Consider the following 27,736-nt stretch of genomic DNA (forward strand, 5'->3'; position numbering starts at 1 on the left):
TTTGGTGGATGTGTAACAGTGGGAATCAAAAGAAAGTGTCTTGTCCACTGCTCCATCACCACCTCTCTCTATATCAACAACCATGATAAAAAATATGTTTTAACTTATTTTTGTTTTGCATTTTTACCCAACTTTAACAGCTAAATGTGCAACATGCAAATGTTCATGTCAAAAGAAGGCCTATTTTGCCGACATCCAAATAAAATGTAGGCAATGGCTTATAAAGAACTAAAGGCATGGCTACTTTTAATTTGATACTTTAAATAAATTTCCAAGCCTGTACTTTGATACTTTTACTTGAGTAAAGAAGTTAAATCAGTACTTCTATTTTTACCAGAGTATTATTTTAATACAAATATCTGTAAAATGTGCTACACAGGACCTTTAGTTATAATAAAGTGTCTTAAAGGTCTCTTTTTCTAATTTTAGACCCCTGTAGATGAGTAACTTTGTTAGCTGTTAAACATGAACAATAGAAGGTTGACACTAATAAATAGAAGTAATTGTACAAAAAAGTGCAGGTGCTATTTATTTTAATCAAACTGGTCAACCTTAAAACTTTAAAAACACGAAACCTTTGAAACAAACGATGATACAGAGGCCGTTTCTCAATCCTAAGTCTGCAGCCTTCCAGAGGTCGCATTTCTAAGCTGCATACGTCATCAAGACTCATCAAGAGTCACAATATTAACAATAATGAAGTTTACTATTATTCTTAGTTAATCGTAAATTGTTGTAATATGTTTATCAGGGCTTGACATTAACTTTTTGAGGAACTTGTCCTTCGGACAAGTAAATTTGTGTTTCACTTGTCCATGCACAAAAGTCACTTGTCCGGGTAAAGATTTATAATATAATGTATTTTTTGTGTTTTGCTAATCAGTAGTGGAGCAAGGGATTTTTCATAGGGGTGGCCAGGCAGGGGCCAGCAGTTACTCTGGGGTGGCATATAAAATCTCTATCATTAAACCTTAAAATACTTTTAAGTATTATAGTGTGTTAATCAGAATAATATATAACATACAATTGCTACAATAATTTAATTTTTATTAAAATGAATTGAGATTAACATACAATTTATAGTCATAATTCAACCTCCATGTTTTTTAAACTATTTAATCAAATAAAAAACTTTTGAAATTTACTTTAAAACCAGAATTTATATCTCCCATTGCTGAAAAAACTAGAGACCAGAAAATCATGTGAATTTTGAAGGCTACTTTAATGTATTTTACTAAGATTCATTTGGCTGCTTCTTGCTACTCTTTCTGAAGAAGGATGCTATATCTGCTGCCTTTCTCTTCATTTTTCCCTCATTTCAATGATTGTCTGGCATTAAAACACTAAAGCAAAACATTAAAACATTACCATGTTTTTAAAAACTTATTAGGGTAAATGTATTCAGATTATCTGTTATATATAAAATCAATCTTAATCCTAGCATTTACGCTGTAATGTCTGTGTGGGATTTTTTAATGTACAGTGACGAACTCTGTCAGATTCAAATCGGCTGTCACGCTGCGCAAACACACGTAGGCGCGCTGAAAGAGAGATTCTCATTATAAAACAGATTCTTAAACAAGATTTTAAGCCATTTATGTGTTTTTACCGAACTTTAGAAGATAAATTTATATTCACGCCGGAGCCTTAAGAAACATCACTCTAGACTCCACTCCGTCCCGCCCATCCGTGTTCGTCGATCAGGTTTCATGCACAAATGTAATGCTCAGTTAGGTTAAACCAGGCTCGATGAGGTAACTTATTTCCTTGCCTTTTTTCGGAACCAATATTGTTGCATCGTCCCTCTCTCAGTCGCCACCAGGATTTTCTGCAATGGTGCTCGTTTTTCCTCTCATTTCTGTGAAAATTGCTGCTCCAAATCCACCAAGTAAACCGACGTGTATATGTTTGCCGCTCTGTTTCGCGTCACGCGAGTGACAGCCAAACGTCGCAAATGAGGAGAAGAGAGGAGAGAAACGATCGGGTCTGATTGGTGAATCCGCCATTTGCGAACGGTCAGAAACACGTCCTTGTTGATACTTGGAAAGGAAGGAAAATGCATCTCTTTGTCATCTGCCACCGGTGTGGCCCTGTTGCGCGGGGACGGCGATTGTGGTTCCGTCCCGGGTTACCATGGCGACGGCTGTGAGATACCCCCCTCCCCCCTTATTTTTTTTTTTTACATATCTGCATGATTCACGTAGGTCACATTTTCATGTCGGAAAATCCGGAATTCCGGATTAATCCGGAAAAATCACATCCCTGTATATTATATCGATTAAAAACCAATGACTATTTTGTGTCCCTGTGTTAATAATCCGTGCGTTTCAAAACGATTGCATGGGGAGGTACTGAATAAATAAGGATCGGTGGTCTGCGGAGGCAATCTCCCGTTATATTTGGTGATATTTAGAACAGGTTGAACTAAAAACAGAGGAATGAGAGATAATAGCGTCAGGGCTTGAGCCGCTAGCGGAGGCAGCCTCAAGCTAGGAAGCACCTGAAGTTAACATCCTATGGACAAAAATACAGATGAGGAAAACGGATTGCGACGCTGGCGGATATAACAGAAATATTTGGTGAAATGGAAGCGGGAGCCACTGTTATGCGGGCGAGGGAACTGATTGAAACCGGCGCTCTAGGACGCGGCCCGGACCTGCCGAGCGCCTGCCACCGGTGGTGAGAGGCATTAGGAAAAAACCCGGTACTCGGCGGAGTAGGGTGGAAGGTGGAGGGCGCGAAATTTGGGCCCGGTGGCCTTGCTTGCTAGATGAGTACGAGAGGCTCAATGGGAAATAGTTAGTAGTCTGAAAGGAGACATTTAGTCATAGCGTTAAACCTGCGCGAAAGATTTAGTTCAATAGTGATCGTTTCGAGGCTTTTATCAGTCCCTGTTTAATGATTCGGCTCGATTGGGCCGGATAGGAACCGAGGCGAAAAAATGGCGGAGGTCTCGCTGGCAGGGGCGAGAGTAGGATTCGGCGTCCTGGTGTGAAGTGGAAAGTGTCGGTTAATATCCCCAAATTTTCAGGTAGAAAGAAATGAATCCTTGCTGGGTAAGTAGTGGCGGGCCGAGAAAGCATGTCGTCGCAAAACAACGCTCGAAACCAGATGTGACGACACATGGGCGGGGCCAAATGCTGCAAAAAATCTGTCACGGGACAGAGGTGAGGGACTGCCATTTATAGGCACCTCTTTGCACTGATTGGTTGGATCACATGACCATGCTCCTCCCGAACTTAGTTACATAAACTTCATTAAACACAAAATTTAAAGGTAATTTTTAAATTTTTGCAATTTTCAGCCATTTATGATGAAAATTTTAATATAACGCCAATAGAGTTTTTTGTTCAGAAGGCAATGTAATGTTCTTCCTATGGTGTTTTCGAGTCGATCAGAATAACGCTTGCGGAGATATCCGCGCGTGTTTGTTAACTACTTTTTTTGCTGCGCAGGGTTAACCATAAGGCGAATTCTGGCATGTATGGTATCGTTGGACTTGGTAACCATTCAGGACTCCAAAAAAATCAAGTCCTGTGAAAATACGTTGATCACAGCCAAAGTTATAAGCATGTACAACATTCGTATGACCACTAGGTGGCGCTGTGACGAAACTCTGCATGCCCCCTCAGATCCTCACTGGCATCACAACTACCAAGTGTGGCGTCAATAGACATAAGATTGGCGAAGATACACACTAAAACCTGTTTTTTTGCGCCTTATGTAAAATTTGTTGACGCGCCATACGAAAACGGAATGGTTTATCAAAATTCTTTTAATAATTTTTTGCCCTCAGTGTCTCTAGATGCTACATACTGTTTTTCGTGGCAATTGGGCAAAAGCTCTAGGACAAAAGTAGGTTTTATGAATAAATTAATTTTTCATGACGGAAAATGTTAGTGTTTAGGACTTACGGGTCAGAAGTTATAAGCAAATACATAAGTGCAAATTTGGACTGTTGGTGGCGCTAGCGGGTTAGAGATACAGACTTCAAATTTGCTGTGGAGACTTTTTGGACAGTCCTCTATCAGGCTCTGTTTACACGTACGTGGTTATTTTTAAAAACTGAGAGATTTACCTTCGTTTGTGCCCCTCGTTTACACGCAAACGGAGAACTCGCCTCTGAAACCGATTGTTTCTAAAAACTCCGGCCAGAGTGGAGATCTTGAAAATCTTCGGTTGCACGGTTGCATGTAAACTGAGACAAACGGATGTTTAAGCAGGCAACGTCACAGAGTATGCGCCAGAGCTCGCACCTACATCAAAAGTGCGACCTATGTTTACATGTGACTGCTACTCTGAACGCTTCCAAGATCACATTTCTGTTCGTGCAAACTCGTTTCGTGTGTTTGTATTTGCAAATACAGCTGCTCCATTATGTCGAGGAGCAGAGACGAGTGCTCGGAGGTCAGCAATCTTGCGCGTGTTTGACTTCATGCGGCGCTGCAAGAACCGACAGACGGATGATGTCAAAGTACCGCGAGAGCGATTCGAAATTAGACCTCTACGTATGATTCCTCAACTCGCTCTCGTGGTACTTTGACGTCATCGATTACCTACTGCAACAACTCCTCCCTCCAACATGAAGAACCAGTTCGCGTCACCACCAGCGCTGCCGGTGATTGGCTTACGTGGGCTTGAGCTTCTCTTGACGGCATATATGCACGTGTACGTGTAAATAAACACTTTTCTGAAAACTGACATGTTTATGAAAATAACCGCCCACGTGTAAACATAGCCTCAGTGTGCCAAATTTCATAACTTTCCTACGTACGGTTCTATAGGCTGCCATAGACCGCAATGGCGGAGGAAGAAAAAGAAAAAGAAAACTAACAGATACAATAGGGGTCTTCGCCCATTCTGGGCTTGACCCCTAACTAACAAATACAATAGTTAAAACCTCAATATACATAAAAGGTAAGGCGAGAATTACCGGGATTTTGGACTATTTCTCGCAAGACTCAGAGGCATGTGTCCTTAAGTATCGTCCGAAACCGCCTACTTACTGAAAATGTAGTAGGGGAAACAGTACGTGAACAAAGTAGTATGTCCGAATCCTCTGTATTCATAAAATCAGTAGGCGAGAAATCCCCAGATGCCCTACTGAGTCCGCCCAGATTCTGAAGCAAGCATCGGATGGACACTTCTATACAGCTTTCCCATGATGCCACGGGAAAGCAAAGCAATCGACCGGAGAATAGCCAATCGGGTGATATCCATTAGGGCTGTAGCAGGGACGTGCACAGGAATTTTTAGGGGCAGTTGCTCTGACCTAAATAAAGGGCACCCCCCATAAATTATTTTTTTAAACTCACGGCCTATATGAAGGACTGAGAATAACAGGGTCTTTATTAATATAAGCAAACATGTTTGCCTAATGCCTACCAAAAAAATTGTAGCCTAGGCTGCTTGTCTGCAAGCTGTAGCTAGCTGCTATCTGTATGATTATTTGGGCTTAAACGTGGCAAACTCAGCCTAGATTCATGAAGATTTTAACAGAGGTGGAAAGAGTAGCCAAAAACTTTACTCAAGAAAAAGTACAAGTAACTAAATAAATAATTACTCAAGTAGAAGTAAAAAGTATGCAATGAAAATAATACTCAAGTAGCGAGTTACTAGTTACTCATGAAAAAATAAATCTAGATATACACGCGCAAACACACACACACACACACACACACACACACACACACACAATACAGTGCCCTCCATAAGTATCAGAACTGTAAAGACAAGATTTTTCTGTTTGCTGTGGAGACCAAAAATTGGTAAGATAAATATCAGTATGTCAGAAGTTTAGAATGTCACATTTTATTAACCTTTGTTTATGTTTCAACACATACATGCTTTAACAACAAAGAACAACAGCATTAAATGCTGACTTATGTGTGTTGTACACAAATGCACATAAGTGAATCAAACTGATCCTACACATTTTATGCTTTTCATGTGTAAACAATCAGGACACAGCTCAGTGACCATTAAAAAAAATAATGTGACAGATTCTGTACTTTTGTCTCATGTTCATCTTTTAATGTTTAGACATTTCTTGACTCCACAACAAACAGAAGAATACTTTAGGGCACTTCTACAGTATGTGTAAAACTGCAACGTACACAAACAGTACAGAAAAAAGAATACAAACACAGAATAGACAAGCATTTCAAATTAACAAATTAACTCTAGTCTCAATGTTGATGTAGCTTATAGCTGAAATATCAGACAAGTAAGTTAAACTGACAACAGTTTTGCATATGTATAAAGTTAGAAATCTCCTAAGATGGTCTGAGGACATTAACAGTTTACACTTACATAAAAATGATTTTAGACAAAACTCATGTTTTCTTACGTTGTGATGTCACCTGTGTTTTGTGAGAATCACTTACATCATACAGTAGAGTATACAGCTAATCAGATGTCAATCATCGATGGATTTTCTTCAATCTGTGCTACAATGCTTCTGGAGGTTGCACGCGTTTAACTGTGTCTGACGACGAACAGGTCGCGTGTATGTAATGGCGGGTACATGTGTGAAGTTTTGCTTTTAGTTAAAAGATTGGTAAATTCATTTCCACGTCACCCAACACTGGTTATATTCTGCGTGTTTCTACATAGGTTAAGAGTAAAACAGCTTCGGACGATTCCGTTTTTGCAGCGATCTGAACAATTCATTCAAACTGATTCGCGAACCAATTTAAAACGTTTGGCCCATTCGCTTTGTAAAGAATCGACTCAAAAGACTCGTTTATTTGCAACACTTTGTAAGGAATCGACTCAAACGAGTCATTATTTCGCGAATGCGCCAGAAACACAAGATAGCAATTTAAAAATAAAATACAAATTTCGTAAATAATTAAAATACAGTAACGAAGGAACGCTGCATGGTGTAAACGAAGTAAAAGTACAATTAATTTTTTTCCACCTCAGAAGGGCAACTTGAGTCGAGAAGGGCATATGGGCAGTTGCCCGGGCAACCTGAGCAACCCCCCTGTGCACATCCCTGGGCTGTAGTCAACCAAAGAAATGCGTAGTCGACCAAAGTCCTGTCCTGCGCATCGATTAGTCGACTAAAAATGACGCAATGTTTTGCATTTTGATTGAACATTTATTAAACAATTGTCATAGAGAATTTATAAAACAACAACGAAAAAACATCAATAATAATACATAAAACTATAATAATAACACAATTCTTTGAAAATTAAGTGATTTTTTTATATGTGCAAAGTGAGGAGCTCTGTACTAGGTCTATAGTGACAGTCACAATCGCGCACCTGACCACACCCGCACGCTACAAAAAATATAACTGCTAAAACTGCCAAATAATGAAAACTCCTAAAAGCTCTCGTTTATACAGGCTGTATATTCTTATTTAATTTGAAGCTATGGGTTAACTTTTGTCCAGCCGATCTAGGCGTTTTAAAACAAACACACACACACAAACACACACAAAAATAGCCTAAAAGAATCCTAATAATAATAGACTGTATAGTAGGATGGCCTATAGGTTTATTTTCGTTTTGTTACATTATTTAGACTATTTTCAAACGCTTCAACTGTACAAATAAAAACAAAAACATAAGTCCAGCAAACGCAGAATCGGAGGACAAATGGCTCCTTAGTTTCGAAATGGTTTGGGTACGAGGTGATCGTGTTGAAAATAAAGGCGTTTGTCTAGCGTTAGAAGCTCATTTGAAACATTGCCGCAGCTCATTTAAGAAAATGACAGCTGCGAAGAGACTCCGCTATAGTTTGAGGTAGTGCTACAATAAAGAAAGAAGATGGTCACCGTATCTGTTACCACTGAAATGTAGATGTAATATATTTCCAAATCTAAGCCCGTTGTATGCGGAATGTTGCCGAATAGACTGCAACACGATAAAACTAATGGATACAATAGGCACCTCAGAATGCGTAAAAAGACGCACCGGCCAAGGCGGGTCTAACTCACTGTGTGTGAGAAAGCCCTTGTCATCTTCTACGAATGCAGCAAAGATATTTAATGCTAATGTATGAGGCATATATGCATACGCTGAGTTTTATTAATTTGTAATGAGGTGCGTTCTAGTTAACAATGCAATGCAAGTGAACGTGCCGTGCCGGCGCCTCCATGCGCGGTTATTATATTTTCTGCTATATTTGCTTTTTATTTATTAAATACATGCAGATGGTTGATGAAACATTTATTAAAATAAATAAACAATTTATACAAAACGAAATTCACTTTAAAGAAATGCTTTCTATAAAGCAAAACTTAATTAAGTGGTAAAAATAATGTCTGAGGATTTACAAAAACAAAACTTAATCTGCAATTAGGGGTGTGCCGGTTTCAGAATTGGTGATGACGGTTATGACGAAAATCAAATGTGACGGTTCGTCACATAACCGTCAGTGGGGGGCGTTTTGCTCGTTTAAATGCTCGTGGATTGAAGGGAAAGTGTCATTATACCATAAAATCATGAATGTGATGCCAAGTGTGTTTTAAACAGTAATAACTTTGAACAATTTAACAGAAAGCAATGAAATATTTCAAAAAAACACACGGTTGCCAGAAGACTGCGCTAGCATAAATTAATCCTCTATCTATCATCTATTTTAATAATCTTCGGAGAAACATATTTGTGCATTGGGCTTTTTATGTCTGTAATTGTGTCTATATCCGTCATTACACGGACCAGAACAGCATGAAAACAATGTGGATTAAAAGCGTATTGAAGAGGTTTTGCTCATAAATGCGCAGGTAAAAGAAAGTAATATGAACTTGAGATTGTTATTAAACGCAGCCGGTGTAAAAGCACAATGGCCACGCGCAGCAAACTCTCTCCGCAGACGCGCTGCACAGTGCTCACCCGGTGTTTGAATAAACTAGACACTGATTAGCTACTTGCTCTACGTTTCTTTAAAATTAACAGCAAGACAACTAGCAGTGAATGTGCGTTGAAGAGAGTTAGTAGATTAGCATGGGAGGATTTGAACTTGAAAAGCGGAGTATACTGACGCCTTTCCGCGGTTAAAACAACATTCCTTCTCATGGTCATTCATGTTTATTAACTAAATTAACTAGAAGGAAGAGATGATTTGAAAGGTGAGACTTTTTTTAATATGTTAAATCTCAAAAGTAACCGAAAAGTAAACCTGGTCTGTCCTGTATGTTCGCGCGTTGTCAGTGTCTGCTCCGCTCTGTATTTTTCACTGCGTGAGAACGTGAGGGGGCGTATAACACAGACTGTTAACAATTGTTTTTAATTAGTATTTAAAAATTCTTTATGATAAAATTTTTTAAAAAAAAATATTTTAATAACACGGTTTTGGCGGTTATAGAGTTCTAATGACGGTGTTAAACTATAACCGTCGGTCTCACGGTTATATAATGACCGTCACACCCCTATCTGCAATTTACTTATAGCCTAAAATACGTAAATGTTAATAATTTGGAACACAATCAGGAGAGACTTTCATTTGAATTATTTTATTGCTGTATTTTATTTACTATTCGAATGAAAGAATTTACAAAAAAAATAGACTGTACCATTTACTTTGCAAACCTTGTGAGCAGGCGAACTCAAACTCCGTGACCTTTTTTTGTAAAATGCAGCCAGACAAAAGATTTAGATTTCTTGGACATTTTGCTGACTAAAGCCAAAACAGGTAGTGTTTGAACTGAATGAATACAGCAGAACTACCTATATTCCTTTCTGAGCGAAGTAGCAGTGCAGCCAGCCACAGGTGCGGTTCCAGAGTGTTCTACGTGGTGCGCTAAACTGTGGCGCTGTTACAAAATAGCCTAAATTAAAGCATTTAAAGTTGGGGATAAAACATGGGCTAATTATATTTAGAATACAGTAATATTTAATTGCTTATAAAGGAATAAATATCAAGGAGTAAATCAATGAAAATTTCTTTATTGGGGAAAATAAATTAATTATGCAACTGGTCGACCAATGAAAATGTCAGTCGACCAAGACGGCATCGACCGATTAGTCGACTAAACGACTAAAGTTGACAGCCCTAATTTCCATTAGTGTTGCACGATGCATCGATACTTCAAAAGTACCGCGATTCTCGGACATAAATAACGTCACGGTTCCTAAATGTATTAGTATCGATACTTTTAAGAATGAACGTGTCCCAGATTTGTAAGTGACACATTTCATGTTGGTGCGTGCAACGCACGTTTCCATTGCCTCCCTGTGGACGTCTGTGTTTTTTCTCCTCACACACGCAGCCAAAACTGCAGCTGTCATGTGACAAACACAACAGCGAGATGGCTGCATGTGCGAGCACTAAGTGATACTGCCCGCTGCAGCTCAGTCTGACTCCTAAAATAAATTCAACAGGATGTATTCTTTTGCCTTCAAGCTTTATTTTCACGCTTTGGTCCGCAGCGCGAGCTTCCAGTGATCGAGAATTCAACATCTCTAAAAACGCAACTTTCATAAATAACAATAATTTGCAAGCTGCTAAAATAAAGCATACAAAACATCAGCTAAAATGATCTACAGTATAGGCTATATGATTATAATCAGAGCATGTGCATGTTTGTCAGCGATTTATTTATATTAGGTTATTATATTAAAGCATTTAAAGAGCACAGTCCACACAAAGGAGGTGTATTTCATTTGTGAAAAGCATTGTAAGAAATTATGGTCTCAAATATAAAGTTAACCACAGATAAATCAGCCATTATGGTACAGGAAACATTAGCCTATATTAATCCATATATCACAGCTTAAATAACATATGGTTATTATTAAGGCTCATTATTTCCTATTAATTATCGTAATGTTATGGTTAAGTGAATGTTAGCAGTTATCACTATAACCATCGCATAGAGATGTTTTTTCATATTTTGTTCAAATGTTTAATATATCTGCTGTTCATATGTTCATTTATTAGTGTGTTATATCATTAGAATCAGGGACGTGCACTATTTGTTGCCCGGGCAACTGCCCATTTGCCCTTCTCGACTCAAGTTCCCAGCTAACAATTTTTGGTTCCCAAAAAGTTTTCCTAACGTTAGTTTTTGGTTCTAAAAACGTTCCCCTAACGTTAGTTTTTGGTTATATTTTGGTAATTTTTTTGGGAACCAAATAATAACGTTCTGGGAACGTTCTTTTTAGGTTTTATTTTTGCAACCATAAAATAACGTTCCCATAACGTTGCAGGGTGGTTATTTTTAAATAACCTAAAATAACTTATACAGAACGTTATTTTTTGGTTATTTTTTGGGAACCATAAAATAACGTTCCCATAACGTTGCAGGGTGGTTATTTTTAAAATAACCTAAAAATAACTTATACAGAACGTTATTTTTTGGTTACCATAAAATAACGTTCCCATAACGTTGCAGGTTGGTTATGTTTAAAATAACCTAAAAATAACTTATACAGAACGTTATTTTTTGGTTATTTTTTGGGAACCATAAAATAACGTTCCCATAACGTTGCAGGGTGGTTATTTTTAAAATAACCTAAAAAGAACTTATACAGAACGTTATTTTTTGGTTATTTTTGGGAACCATAAAATAACGTTCCCATAACGTTGCTGGGTGGTTATTTTTAAAATAACCTAAAAATAACTTATACCTAACGTTCTCTAATGGTTATTTTTTGGTTATGTTTTTTTTTTAGGAAATTAAGTAAAAGCATAATTAAACCCATTATTTCTGAAGTGAGCACGTCTGTTATGCGTGTGCTCCTCTGCACGCGCTTACCTCGCGCTCTTCACGAGCACCCGCTTTCTCTTGTACGCGAATTCGCATAATTTAAAAAATAACGGTCGTTAACGGTTTTCTTTCCTCAGAGACATACATTATATTAGCGTTTCTTTTTTCTCTTTCTTAAGTAACTTAAATATGTGAGAAAAAAATGTATATATGAGTGATTTCCGATCGATTTGAAGAGAATATGAGGAGAATATGATGTTAGAAACGTTTTATTGTCGAATAAACAAATAGCCGCCTAACTGTGGTAAGATCTTTTTACCTAAAGTGAATGAAATGTTTATTTATTTGGCATTTGGTTTTTACTTCAGAGTCTAACATTATTTAAGTGATTTATTTTCTTTCTTCATTAGTAACTTTAATATGTGAAAACAAAAATATATATTTTAATGATTTCCATGAAGGAGAATGTGATGTTAGAAGCTTTTGATTGTTGTAAAAACTGAGAGCTATTCGGCTAACGTTAAACTGATCTGTTAACCTGAAGTGAATGAAATGCTTATGTATTTGTTGTCAATAGGTTTTACCTCAGTCTAACATTTATTCTAGCGGTTTATTTTCTTTCTTCATTTAGTAACTTATATGTGAGAACTAATATATATTTTAGTGATTCCCGTCTATATGAAGAGAGGATGTTTTTGATTATTGTAATAATGGAGAGGCGGCTAACTGCTGTGGTAAGATTTTTTGATCCAAAGTAAATTAAATGTTTATTCATTTTCAATAAATATCTGTTATAAGTCTTCTTTATTGTGTTAAAGTCATTTATATATTTGATAAAATACAATGCTATCTAAATTCAATGTGTGGTGGGTTGAGGTTTTTTTTTATTTAAAATAACCTGTGTTATTCATCTAATGTTTCAATAGACATTTTTTCAGTAATAAAATAATGTAATTGTTATAAATGTTGTTATTAATATTGGTTTATTCTTTTTTATATGGAAATGTGTTTAACTTATTTTGGATAGATATGATAGAAAAAAACACAACATGGAATGTACCAATAGACGTGCCATACTTCACTGCAGCTAGAATCTTGAGCTCTGCGCGCTCTTTCAGTGCGTGCACAGAGCCGCGGCAACGCGCACTGTCCAGTAGATCATTAAACTGTTTTTGTTCCATGTCAACTGTGCATACTCCCAGCAAAAATGTTTGGTTCCCAAAACGTTCTCCTAACGTTAGAATAACGTTCCCATAACGTTAGTTTTTGGTTGCCATAACGTTATTTTTTTAATGTTTGTTTTTGGTTAGCCAGAAAAGTTTTCTTTACGAAAATAGAACGTTATTTTTAGGTTAGTTTAACGTTCCCCTAACGTTATTCTAACGTTATAAAAACGTTAGGAGAACGTTAGTTTTAGGTTAGTTTAAAGTTTTTCTAACGTTCTCCTAACGTTATTCTAACCTAAAACTAACGTTCTCCTAACGTTATTATAACGTTATCATAACGTTAAACTAACCTAAAAATAACATTCTATTTCCGTAAAGAAAACTTTCCTGGATAACCAAAAACAAAGCTAAAAAAAACGTTATGGGAACCAAAAACTAACGTTAGGGGAACGTTTTTAGAACCAAAAACTAACGTTAGGAAAACGTTTTGGGAACCAAAAATTGTTAGCTGGGAGACAAGCAGCCTAGGCTACAATTTTTTTGGTAGGCATTAGGCAAACATGTTTGCTGATTTTAATAAAGACCCTGTTATTCTCAGTCCTTCATATAGGCCGTGAGTTAAAAAAAAATAAAATTGGGGGGGGGGGGTGCCCTTTATTTAGGTCAGAGCAACTGCCCCTAAAAATTCCTGTGCACATCCCTGATTAGAATGTTGTCCTGGTTTTAAAATAAAGCACAGCAATGAGATTTGAGAGTGTTTCTCCCTTTTCATGAAAAGTATCGGAACCGCGATTCTTGATTCTTGGCACCGAAACAATAAAGTTGCGAGACGTACGTGCCTAAGCTCTCTGTAATTCTTATTTTCATCCGGTAAGTTGTATGTTTTATTACAATACGAAGACTAATCTAAGACTTGTGCGACCTAAAAGCGACTCAATTACAACAAAGAAAGTGTTTAATCTAAAACCAGCGTTTAAAAATACATGTAGTGTCTGCCATTAATTTGTTTTTGGATGTTTTATTTTTTTCCAAATGGAGTGTGTCGTAATGTTTTTTTTTTTTTTTAATAGACTGGCCAGGTCGAAATTATCTGTGGATGCCCACAACCAGACATATGATTTAAACACAGATTCTAGTTAACACAGCCTGCAGAAATCCCTAAACCCCGTAACTATAATCACATTTAATAAAAGCATACCTTTTAGCAGTGAACCCGATAGCAACAGCGAAACTCCTGTTTTCTGTTCTTCTTCCTCGTGTAGTGTTTATTGGCGGTTGACAAGCTAACTTATGGTGCATTACCGCCACCAACTGGACTGGAGTGTGGAGCATAATCACAGTATTTTACTATTATTATATTCTATAAGTCTTCTCTTTATTATATTCCATACATTGCATTATTACATGCTCAACATTCTCAGCTTCATTACAAAATTCAAATAACCCTGTTTGATGTTTCCCTATTATATATAATTGGTTTAAACCACAATGTCCTAGTCTGAGTTAAGTGATTGTGTCATCTTTCTAAAATCTATTCTTCCTTTACCAAGTGTGTCTTTGAATATTGTAAAAGTGTCTGCCCTTTGTTTCTGCATCCCACATCTTGCCACTTCATGTTCATGAGTTCCCTAATTCTTCCTTTTACTTCTGTTTTACTTTGTTAATCTGTTACTTGGCATTTTTATCTGTTTATCATGCATTATCAGTTCTATGCAACAACCTTGTCACTTTTCAGAGATTTTCGCCATTTTGGTAAGGTTTTTGATCGTGTTACTGTATTTATGAGGCAGATGCAACAGCACAATCTCCTTGCGACTACATTTTGCAATCTGTAGATTTAAAACGTTGTCAGAAATGCTCACATCTCCAAACCACAGTATGTGCAGTATACCTCCGCTGTGTAGAGCAGTGGTTCTCAAACTTTTCGGGGTCCGGCCTCCCTGTGTACAGTCAATCAATCAATCAAGCACCTTATTGTCACATGGTCACATGTACCAGCGAAATTATCCATCTTCCTGTTCATACATACAATACATAAAACTGACAAGGGGGTAGACAGAACAGGTCGACAGGGCATTGAGGAAGAAGTACAGCATTACATGATGGAGGGGAGGAGAAAAAAAACCCAGACTATGCTGCCCTACAAAGCAAAAGCGCAATAACTATGCATTTCGTCAAAATTGAGTTAAAGGTGGAAATGAGCTTTGTGAGATCTGTTGTGTCTTGTGACAAAGTCTCCTGGTTCAATTTTGTCCCATTTCAGAGAAACGTGTGTGCCAAAATTGAAGTTACATGTTTAACTGGCTGGTGCAAAAAACTTTAAGGGCATTTTTCTCAGTTTCAGTGTTTGCGTTACTGCACTTAGCCTTTGTAGGGCAGTATGCTCCAAAGCGAGTACAGTGTGGGAACAGGGAAAAAACACCTCAGCGACATAAGCACATAGTCAGTACACCTTACAACATGAACAACACATGACTTGCAACACGTTAGGGGGGAATGGGGGGTGGAGATAGTCCAGCGCAGGCAAGCAGCCATCCGGTCCTGCAGCCATATTCGGCACTGGTCACAGACCCGCCTGTGAGGCTGGGGGGTACAAAGCGAAAGGCCGCTGTGTATGGTGCATCCCTTCATGGCCCCCCAAAGAAAATTTATGACATAAAACATTCCAAAACTTACAATATGAATAAAAAAAACATATAAAATTATACAATGTAGTGGTGTTGGTTAGTAGCCTTATTTTTCTGATGTTTAATTACACAGAATTTATAATAAATTCATGTTTTTTCATGAATGTCATTAAACTGGGGTCCTCTGGCCCCAACTCAGGAGCCCCCAGTTTGAGAACCACTGGTGTAGAGAATGGTTCAAAATGTTACAGTCTACATCATAGATTACTAGCTTCATCTTGGTACAACGCCAGAGTTCACAGAGTTAGCGGGGTACATTAAGTGCAAAAATGTGTTCCTCTAATAATTTTATATACATATTGTTAAAGTTTTTAAAATTTGCAATTAAAAGTTGAAAATAAACAAAAGGTGTTACAGGATTATTGTCATTTTCATTGTTTCTATATTTTATGGTTACATTTATTTTCATGGTTTTCACATGAATACAGGGGGCGTCAAATTAATAGAAATGTGTGTGAGTGCCACACTATAATATAACGCTATAATATTTATTTTTAATGTCTATTTAATGTCTGACCAGCTAAGTCTAGGTTAAAAAGTGGCCAAAACATAGCTAGACCCGCTTAAAAAGTGACCAAAACACCGCTAGACCAGCTTTCTACACCAGCAAAAACCAAGCTGGGAGACAAGCTCACCAGCTTATGCTGGTCTTAGCTGGAATTTTCAGTAGGGTAGTAAAAGAGCAATTAGTTCTGTAGTGAAAAGTGATGCAAAATCAGATGTCCTTTATTGAATATTTATTTGGAAAATTTTAACAAATACGGCTGCTGTACATCCTGATATTGGGTCCTTAGAGTATATCATTGAGAAGTAAATTTCATTTAAATACTGTTGTACAAAAGGTATTTAGATGTGTTCTATATAAATGATGGCCACTAGAGGGCACTGTAATGCCACCAGTACAGTTAAGTTACTGACTGTCATAGATCTATCCCTGGTTGATTCAGAAAACTTGACATCGGAGGCATGAAGGCAGCTCCGAAAAATGCTTTCGGACACACTTTAAAAAGCCAGCGTGTTAGAAATATAAACAGAGAGCGCCTTTGTGATAACTAATCACATATTTGAAAACTACAATACAATTTTTTAATTAAAAGGTGTAAAAAGTGAAAATATACATTTAATTACCCTAAATTTGTGCTTCAGCTGCTTTCCCAGCAAACATGTCCCTTTGAGCCCCAGGTGGGGCCACTGCATGCAAAAAATTGCCCCAGTGGGACAGCGTAAAGTGTGGGCTGGGCGTAGGCAGAAAATTGGGGCCCCATAGTGTGGGGCCTACACGTGCCCCGCATTTCACTCCAGTAACAGGCCCACAATGGGACAGCCTGGGTGTGGGCTTACTGTGAACACATTGGGCAAACTGTGGGCTAACTGTGGGTACACTGGGCAAAGTGTGGGCACATTGGGAAAAGAGTGGGCTAGCTGTGGGCTTACTCTGGACACATTGAGCTAACTGTGGGTACACTGGGCAAAGTGTGGGCTTATTGTGGGCACATTGGGAAAAGCGTGGGCTAGCTGTGGACACACTGGGCAAGCTGTGGGCTTACTGTGGGCACATTGAGCTAACTGTGGGTACACTGGGCAAAGTGTGGGCTTACTGTGGGCACATTGGGAAAAGTGTGGGCTAGCTTTGGGCTTACTGTGGACACATTGGGCAAACTGTGGGCAAAGTGTGGGCTTACTGTGGGCAGATCGGGCAAAGTGTGGGCTAACTGTGGGTACACTGGGCAACATGTGGGCAACATGTGGGCACATTTGGCAATAAATAAGCACCCGGGCTATAAATACATGGAAGTAAAATATAGAAAATGATGTGCAAAACGTGAATTGAATACTGAATTTCTTTTATTTAACAAAACCACATAAAACCGCTTATTACTAAACAAAAGAAACAAAACAATATTAATCTCCTCAGGGGCACCAGTTGATATTATCTTCTGGACCTTCTGATTCTTCCCCCATCCTGCAGATGTGGTGTCCTGGTTGCTTTTTTATCACAGCATCTAAGTGAAAACATAAAAAGCAATAAAAAAAATCATAATTAAAAGAATTGTTTTAACAAAAAGTCAATCATGATTAATCCAATTAGGTAACTAATTTTAACATAGTTTTTTTAGCCCCAATTATTAGAATACTTCAAATACTTGATTTGAGACCTAGTTTTTATTAGCTTAAAGTCTAAGCTATATATAAGATATATTTCAGTGCAAGTAGCGTATACAAGTAAATGTATACTTGTAAATGTACGTAGAAGGACTTTGAAATAATGTTTGTGCGTGTTGCTTGCTTATGACTCGCTCCGCCCAGATTTATTCCTAAAGAATCGATACAGCTAATTAGTGATTACATATCGGGCCGGTATTTGCGCGTTTTTTGTGTATCGGCATTGGCCGATACGTGATTTTTTCCGGCATTATTACAGACAGAGTGCTGGAAGCCGCAAGCGATTGCAGGTCATGTGACTAAAAACACCAACCTTTCCATGACAACATCGAAAGCTCAGCCTAACAGCTGATCATACTGTAGCTGGACAAAGCGGGTTCTTGATTAGACTAGTCCTAGACTAAAATAAATGTAAGAACTGTCCAAACTAATGACATCTCTTTTTAACATATCTTAAAATACATAAGTGCCCTGTGTTTTGCCTCGAAATGGACACAAGTAATGTTTTTAGTAAGGCATGTTTGTTAAAACTAGTTATATTTCCTAATTAAACTAAGCTCTAGTCCTAGTTTAAGATAATTCCTGTCCGGGAATCCACCCCTATATATATTTCTAGTAGTAAAGTGCTAGAAATCAATATCCTTTGCTGATAGTTCTTCGTCATTGTGGAGAGTGCAGTTCATGGTTCCATAGCACCCTCACCTGTTTTTACTATTTGTTAAATATAGTTTTTTTAAGCTCGATAAATGCTACTTTTTGAAAATTGAGACTTGTAACATTTGGCATCATCATTGTGTCATTTTTATGATGTAAATTGAGTGAGTGCAAGCAGTATCGGCTCCAAATATCGGCTCAAAAAAAAAAAAAAAAAAATCGACAGCCTGTATCGGTCATCGGCTAAGGCTGATGAAACAAAAATCAGTATCTGCATCGGCACTGAAAAATCCATATTGGTCGATCCCTACAGCTAATCTGGCTTTTATAAGTCTGATAAAACTAAAAGGTCTTTATATATTTTAAATATATTTGAGGGATGGAATACTACTCTGTAGGTATTTAAGATTAAAGGAGTAGTCTACCCTTAAAATGGGGCCCATTGACTTTTCATAGTAGGAAAAATTACTATAAGATCAGCAGAAACGGTGTCTGGTGTTTTATGTGAGCTTTAAGGTGGCAATAATAAGATAAGTGCTAAAATACTATAAATTATACAGTGTATACTGCCCTATTTTTCTAACCAAGTATTTTAAAGCAACACTATGTAGTTTTTTTACCTTTAAATAATGTATCTAAAATTATATCAGTGATAGAACAACTTTTAACTGGACAAATTATACTGTTGCTGCAACCTGAGCAGCCTCCTAGCTGCTACAAGCACACTCTGAAAGTGGCGGTGGAGGGTAGGAAACACAGCCCCGCCCCTCCCCCTGCCTGCAGAAGAGTGTCTGATACCAGGCACTGTTGCGCTTTTCAACCACATGGGGGAGCTGCAAGTCATTTTTACATGGAAACTACATAGTGTTGCTTTAAGTAGCAATGTTTAATTGCTTAAAATAAATGTTTTACTGGCTCCAAAAGGATTATCTTAAAAATGTCTTTGTTTAACAGTACATCTGTAGGATTTTATTGCAGAAAGGTGACGGATATTAGCCGGTGTGTCACTATAAATTTGTGTGAATGAGCTGTGTTCTGACCTTGACCACAATAAAATCCAAAATGACGACAGGAAAACTATACACATCATATAATACTGTACATTATATGACACTGAGGTGTACATCAAGTCAAAGTGACTATTTAGTTGTAGTGAATACTTTTATTTATCCATTGTATTGTAGAAGAAAGCTTTAAAATGTGTTGGTTTACTTGTGCACTTTTTGAGCACTTATGTTTTGGGTGCAAATATAAACACATAGTAATAATTACTCTTCAGCCAGAGAAAAACATCAAAACACAACAAGAAAATGACCTTTAAGAAAAGTGAATAAAAATATACAATAGTTATTAATCCAGAATTGATGGTTTCTGTTTAAATTCTTCTACTATAAAGTGTGTGCCCGACGGTACTTCAAGTTATATAACTTTAGATTTGCACGTCAAATCCTACATTGTTTAGTTAAAGGTGACATAGAATGATTGAACAGGGTATTTATCCTTGTTCTGTGATGTTACATGTAGACAAAAAAAAATTTGTTTGGGTCTGTAATGCCTTAGAAGCTTCCTAGAAACCTCTCTCAGATAGCTCTATTAGGGTGGGGGATTTTAAACAAGTGGTTTTGCACCTCTTTAGCTCCCCCTACTGGCTTAACTTCCAATCTCATTACTGATTGGCTGACTTTGCTGCCACTCAAAAAATGTAGCCAATTATTTTAAAGTGGAGGGGCAGTTAGATGGATGTGATGTCATAAGCTCTTATATTTGCGGGCTGTAAATTAAAGTGGGGCTTATTCCCCGATTCTTTCTTCTTCTTCTTCTTTCCTTTATTTATATAGCACCAGTAAATACAACGGACGTTGACCACTGTGCTTCACAAAGCATGAGGCAAAAAGATAAATACAATACAATGCATAAAACATTCAGAGTGTTAAAAAAGACGTAGATAAAATGAAATTTAAGTAAATGCTCGCTCCAAAAGATACAGCCTCAATTTATGTTTAAACTGACATACAGAGGATAGAGATCTCAAGGAGAGAGGGAGGCTATTCCAAAGCCTAGGACCAACAACTGCAAAGGCACGGTCCCCTTTTGACTTTAGGCGTAAGCTAGGCTGGACCAGATTAAAATTACTCGTAGACCTTAGACCTTCCAGGTTGATAGATGTTTATAAGTTCGGATAGATATGTAGGTGCCAGACCGTTTAAAGATTTAAAAACAAACAGCAATATTTTCATCTCGATTCTGAACGACACTGGCAGCCAGTTAAGGGACTTTAGAATTGGTGTGATATGTTCATGCATGCGCGTCCCAGTCAGGAATCTGGCAGCTGCATTTTGGACTATTTGTAGCCTTTTAATAGAAAACTGGGGGAGAGCTACATATAAGGAATTACAGTAATCAAGACGGGATAAAACGAAAGCATGTAAAACTTTTTCGAGCTCGATCGATGAAAGGAAGTGCTTTACTCTAGTTAATAGCTTCAGGTGAAAGAAACATGATTTCACCACTATAATTATGTGTTTCTCTAGTTTTAAGGAGAAATCCAGAACCACTCCAAGACTCCTAACCATAGGTTTAAAATCACAGTACATGTCTGCCACATTGATGGTATTTTTCCCATCAACAGAGGAGGGGCCAAACACAATAGCCTCAGTTTTACTTGAGTTAAGATGTAAAAAATTTAAGGACATCCAGGATTTTATATCATTTAGGCATGCGTAAAGGGTTTTAAGACCCTTTTTGTCATTGCGCTTAAAAGGCAGAAAAATTTGAGTATCATCTGCATATAGATGGAACGAAACCCCATGTTTCCTAAAAATTTATCCCAATGGCAGCATATACAATGCAAACAAGGTAGGAGCCAGGATTGATCCTTGAGGAACGCCATAAGTAAGAGAAGCTACAGACGAAACAGAATCTCCAATACCAACTGAGAAAGTTCTATTCGTGAGATAAGACTTAAACCAACTAAGAGCATTTCCCCGGATGCCCACAGACTTTTCAAGGCGGGACAGTAAAATTCTATGGTCGACCGTGTCGAATGTTGCACTCAGATCCAACAGAATTAAAATAACAGTGTCCCCGGAGTCAAGAGACAGCAAAATATCATTTAGAACTCTCAATTGTTCTGTGTATGTACCAGGTAACTCTCATGTGTAACTCTCTGTGTATGTACCAGGTAACTCTCCTATTTGAGGGCTGTAAACTAAAGTGGTGCTTTGTTCACCTCTTGTTAATAAATGTTATAGGGTAAATACCATAAACATACAGAATATTGTTATTTTTATTTTAAAAAACTAATTTCAAAACATCTTTAAAGGCACACAAGGCAAGTCTGAGTATTATTTCTCTACTAGCTCCCCCTAGTGTCTGGGAGTAAATGTGTTCTATATCTAAGACTATACGAGACTGAAGGACACCGGGTCGGATACAGCGAACTTGCAAGTGGGGTATTCTTCCTACAGACCGTAGGGGCGGGCGAGAGAGTCTTCATTCGTCATGTAATGAGTCATTTAACCATATACCGACTTACGAAGATGATTTATTAACATAAAAATGCTGCCTTGTGTCCCTTTAAAACACTATAATTAAGCCAACACTTAATGTTTATTATCACATAACTTTTATTTAAAATAAAAAGTCATGACAATTTTTCATTTGTTTTTGCGGCTTGGCTTCCTCTGTTGGTGTTCTTGTCCACTCGGATGATGAGTTGATGTCGTCCCACAAATGCTGTTCTGCATTACATATAAAAAACATAAATGAAAGCCTTCAGTAAATGTTTCTTCACTGTGCCTTGACAGAAACAGAGTTTTCTGAGACAGTTACGTTAATAACTTTAGGCTAACTTATGTGCTAGCTAACCTGCTACCGTTAGCTGGCAACTTTCTTGAAAAAACATTGTTTGAAATGCGTGAGTCATGCATTAACAAAACCAGTCACCTTATCCAGCATGCGGATCCTGCTGACATCACTCACAGCCATACTCCACAGTGTAGAATGTTTTTAAAACCTCTTAAAGAAATTTTACCTCAGGATCGCGTTCCAGCAAACCTCCTGCAGACGGCCGCGCGTTCTACACCTGCGCAGTTGCCTAAGTGTAGTTGTCTTTTGCTTTAGCGGGAGCTGCTGTTGTTTCATTCTGGTTTGCCATTGCATAAATTATATTTGGCTAAAATACTTGTGTTTACAGTAAATAAATTGCAAAGCACCACTACAAATATGTTCGCAAATGTAGGAGTTTCCTGGTAAATAGGGAATAAGTTGCTATTTTTATTGTACTTACCTTAAAAAAAAAGATAACCACATTAAATCAGCTGGACTTTTGTTATTAAAAGCAAGTATAGGCTACTAAAATAAAAGTGATGTGCTGTTATATTTATTTGCCGATGTGGCTCGTAGACATTGACTGTATACAACATTCAGTAGTCAATATGAAAAATTCACAATAAAAAATAAAATAAAAAATAATTTCCCCATAGACTTGACTAAGTCATACATACCACGTAATATTACAATAGGTACCCTGTTGTTATAAAATACCTAGAGTATAAATAATTTATAATTCTTCATATTCTTACCCCCTTATTACCCTAAACTTAAAATATTATTACCTTATACCTACAAGTACGTACTGGTGAGGTACCCTGTTGTTACAAATAGGAACGTTGAAAATTCGGTTTAATTACGCGGTACTTTGCGGGTCGTAAAATAAAGTGTTACCATATATATATATATATATATATATATATATATATATATATATATATATATATATATATATATATATATATATATATATGTATATATATATATATATATATATATATATGTATATATATATATATATACATATATCCCAAGGGTTTTTCCCTACTAGGACTTTTTTACTTTCCCGGCTAAAAGCCTGGTTTTTTTTTCTCCTATAGGGGGTTTTTCAACCCGGGGTGGCAGCCTTCTTGGGCTTATCTTAGCACCCTCTTCTTTACGTTACCTTAGTAATACGCACGCTTATAATGTTGATTCATAGCCGCAGCAAATTTAGCTGCTTGTGCTATCGTGTATTATGTTGTGCTATCTGTCGATTTTGTGTGCTTTCCACTGCTTCTATTAATGTAAAGCTTCTTTGAACCAATTGTGAAAAGCGCTATATAAATAAAATTGAATTGAATTATCTAGAAGTACCGTTTATGAGACAAGGCAATGGTCTGAAACTGCATCGCTCCGAGGTGAATTTTCGATGTCATTAATATTGAGCCCAATTGACAGAATTAACTCTTTCGCCGCCAGCGTTTTAAAAAAAAGTTGCCAGTCAGCGCCAGAGTTTTTCATGATTTTCACAAAAGTTTAATGCCTTCCAGAAAATGTTCTTCTTTAAATATATAAACATACTGTATACCAAATGATAGAACAGACCATCTGCTTTAAAAAAAACCTTTCATCCTACCTTCAGTAGTTCTTTTGTAATCAGCTCTTGAATATGGGTAGGTTTCTGCAAAAACACCACATTTTGAGCAAAAAGCAGATATAATTCCATTTTTGTGACGGACTTTTCATAGAGATCCCATTCAGAGCGATCTTTAAAACAGATACGGACATGCAGCCGCTTGCCATAAGACAATACTTCCGGGTTTAAAATGTTGCGGAAGGGTAAATTTGGGGGTAATTTGATATCAATATTATTGAAAATGGACAGACTCAAAGTCACAAATAGATATTACAACTTGTAAACACAAAAAGCAATCTACAAATAGATTAAAAATCCACAAACACAGTCCTCGTGATCTGCAAATGTAAAACAAGATCTACGAATTGTCTTTGTGATCCACAAATATAAAGCATGATTTACAAAAAGAAATCAGTGACTTGTACTTGAAAACCAGAATTTGAATGAATGTAAAGTGACTTCTTTGCAGATGAATATCATTTTCTATTTGTAGATTGTGTCACATTTGTTTTCAGATTTCTGACACTATTGTTTCGCTTTTATGACAAAATAATGCCATAATCGTTGAAAATTAAGAGACTAGGAGTCAAAAATGCATATTACAATCTGTAAACACGAAACAAATCTGCAAATAGGTTCCAAATCTGCAAACAAAAACCTCATGATCCGCAAATGTAAAACGAGATCTACAAATATATAAAATCCACGAACAGACTCTTAATGACATACAAATAGAAAAGGCAATTTACAAATAGATTTAAAATCCACAAACCAACTCTTTATGATTCACAAATAGAAATCATCGACTTGTACTTGACAAACAGAATTTAAACGAATGCAAAGTGATTTGTCTGCGCATGAGGGTCATTATTTGTTTGTAGATTGTGTTGCATTTGTTTTCAGACTTTTGGCACAACTGTTTCACTGTTTTCATTAAAAAAATCTACAAATGTCCTCCTCACAATTTGCAATCAAACGCAGTCTAACTTGTATTTTCCAACCATTGTAAAAAGACATTCTAACACATTCTGTGCAAAGTTCAGCATGCAAGTGTTGAATCTGTGTTTGCAGATCACAGGGCATTCACGAATCCTTCTGCACAAGTCTACAGATCTTTTTGGCACTATCTTTCCACAGAGTTTGTCACTACGATCCACGCGTGTAGTCAGCCAATCAGGGGTATTGCTTCAAAGTGATGCCACGCCCTCTCAATAAGCTCTTTTCAAAATAAAAGCTGGGCTCACTGCCATTTACCGTTGCCGGTGTTACAGCGCTGAAAGGCGGCCAGACCGGGTTATCAATATTATATTAATGATATTAAAGCATTTATGTTTAGCATGGCAAATAGCATTAACGTGAACTAGAACAACCCCTCGTTTAAGTTATTATCAGTGCCTGACAATTCAGCCGGTTCACTGTATGCAAGTCTATTATTTTCCATGAAATTGCTTTTGTGAACAACAAATCCGTGTTGGAAATAACATAGTTAGCAAGCGGCATGCAGCTAATGTAGTGTGTGTTTACAACTAAGCATTACCTCCGGTTGGTGCTCAGTGTTTTTAGTTCAGGAGGTTTCCACCGGGAGGCGAATTAACACCGAGGTCATTACATAGTTAAAAACACAGCATGAAGCGGTTTTATCCTTAAAACATCAGTGTCTCTTCAACGAACATTTGCCGAGTGTCAGCGAGCCAGCTGGATGGAGTGGAGCTGCTAAGGTGACGCAGCTAAAATAATGCAAGCGGGTGCAACGATAAAATTGGATGTAACTTGCCGTAATTAACAAAAACATGAGCCTTATTTGACAGCAGCATTAATTGAACTATTTGACCATATGCATTTGATATACCGTGACCGGAATGCACTTACAAATAGCGCTGTTATTAGAAACATTTAACTGTTTCCAGACTGAGCATGGAGACAAACAAGCACAAGCCGTTTATAAAAGCAGCTGCCTGTCAGCGTGTACGGAATGAAGTCAACCCAGATAGCATGCACTACCGGGCCTCATCTGGGCCAACTATGTCACATAAGGCTCAGTTCCGGTGGCGTCAAAGGCCATATGGGCCATATCTGGCCCACACACATCAAGCCGTTTTTAGTGTGAGTTGTGGTTTGTTGTATGTGGGCCAGATACGGCCCATGTGCGACAAGCCGGTTTTAATTTAAGTTGCGGCTTGTTATGTCTGGGCCAGATACGGCCCATGTGCAACAAGCCGGTTTTAATTTGAGTTGCGGCTTGTTATGTGTGGGCCAGATACGGCCCGTGTGCGACAAGCCAAGTATAGTTTGAGTTGTGGCTTGTTATGTGTGGGCCAGATATGGCTGAGTGGGACAAGCCGGTTTTAGCGTGAGTTGTGGCTTGTTGTGTTTGGGCCAGTCCTGGCCCTTGTGTGACAAATCGGTTCAGGATGAGTGATGGCTTTTTGTTGTATGTGGGCCAGATATTACTTATTTATGGTTATGTTGACATCAGAGTTTCGGCTTATTTCTGGGCCAGATATGTCTAATAAGCTGCATGGTTAGGCTTATTGGTTTTAAAATGATCCCACTTATTCCATGGTCATTTGCCAAGTTATAGACAAGTTAAAACTAGTTTTGCTCTTTGTAGCCTAAAATTTGATAAAATGGGTAAAAATGACAGTTATTTTCATAATTTACGGCACATTAGATTTGCCTACTTTAAATCAATAACAGACAGACATAAGTTAGGATGATTACATTTAAATTATTTTAATTATTGAGAGAAGAGAGCGACGCCATAGTGTGTTTTTGTTAATAAGGAAAATTTAAGCTTCCCAAAAACCCAGCATTATGGAAACAGTTTGTTTTTCCAGGGTAGCAGTAGAGTTATGCAAGTGTGTTTGTTTTAAGGGACATTAAATAGGATTTTCCCCCATCTAGCAGTGAAATTGTATTTTGCATTCAAAATATTGCTCTCTAGCGCCTCGCTTTTTCAAAAGCGTGTTGCAACTATGGTAGCCGTTATGTACTCACTGATCTCCTTGTCCGTTTCAGTTGTGAAAACGCGTTGGTAGGCTAGTGCTTTTTGTCCCTCTCTGCTATTATAGTTTTTCAATAAGGCGGAACGACATTAAGCTTTTTAGGACTTACCCGTTCAAAAATAAAAAGTAAATAAAGAGAAAAAATTCTAAGCTTACAAAGAAAAGTCAGATCATTGGCAGAGGTTATTTGACATCAATGAGGACATATTTATGAATAAAGAGATTGATTTTGATAAATAAAATGCATAAAAAACTACACACTGTCCATTTAAATAGGGTGGTCCAAGTGATAAAACAACCGGTCATGAGATAGTGACACCTGCGCACTCAGGCATTCATGATGATGATGGTTCGGTTTTATATCCTAATATTTTTATAAAGCACAAATGCACTTCATATAAAGTTTAACTTTTTCAAAGGGTGTTGGATGTAAAGGTTCTCTATGGAACCATGCAACCAAAAAGGTTAATATATAGCATTGTGAAGCACCTTTATTTTAAGAGTGTAAAAATTGTTTAATAAATTGTGGTAAGCGAGTGCTTATAGTTATACGGGGGTCCTTGGAAAATTTCCTCCCTTCCTCCCAGGGGTCCCTGGCCCCAAAACTTTGAGAAGCCCTGATGTACACAAAAATGTAGTGAATCATAAGTTATCCAGAGATAGTGGGGTAATGTTTTGTGTGTGTTGCTTGCACGTGACTCGCTCTGCCAAAGGCCAGGCCTCCAGGAGCTCCTCTTTTTTGTAAACAACTGATATGTCTTTTATAAATCTGATACAAAAGACTCTTCTGAGATTTGAAGGATGCACACACTACTATTCGATAGGTAGGCTACTCAAGTTTAACCAAACTGTTCGTGGACCCCATTTACTTCCATAGTATTACTTTTCCAATTCCTGCTATAGAAGTGAATGGGATCCAAAGACATTTATGCGGGTTTGTAACAACA

The 27,736-nt window shown here is 37.5% G+C and overlaps 1 protein-coding gene across 1 annotated transcript in view; it reads right to left on the bottom strand.

The window, feature by feature from the left end:
• becn1 (beclin 1, autophagy related) overlaps positions 1 to 14,129 on the bottom strand; it is a 521,809-nt gene extending 507,680 nt beyond the window's left edge. The window contains exon 1 of the mRNA XM_065253401.1: positions 14,030 to 14,129. The gene's annotated coding sequence lies outside the window, so the exon portion shown is untranslated. The remainder of the gene's footprint in view (positions 1 to 14,029) is intronic.
• Positions 14,130 to 27,736: the final 13,607 nt, after the last annotated feature.

This window comes from Paramisgurnus dabryanus, chromosome 1, assembly GCF_030506205.2.
Source record: "Paramisgurnus dabryanus chromosome 1, PD_genome_1.1, whole genome shotgun sequence".
NCBI lineage: Eukaryota > Metazoa > Chordata > Actinopteri > Cypriniformes > Cobitidae > Paramisgurnus > Paramisgurnus dabryanus.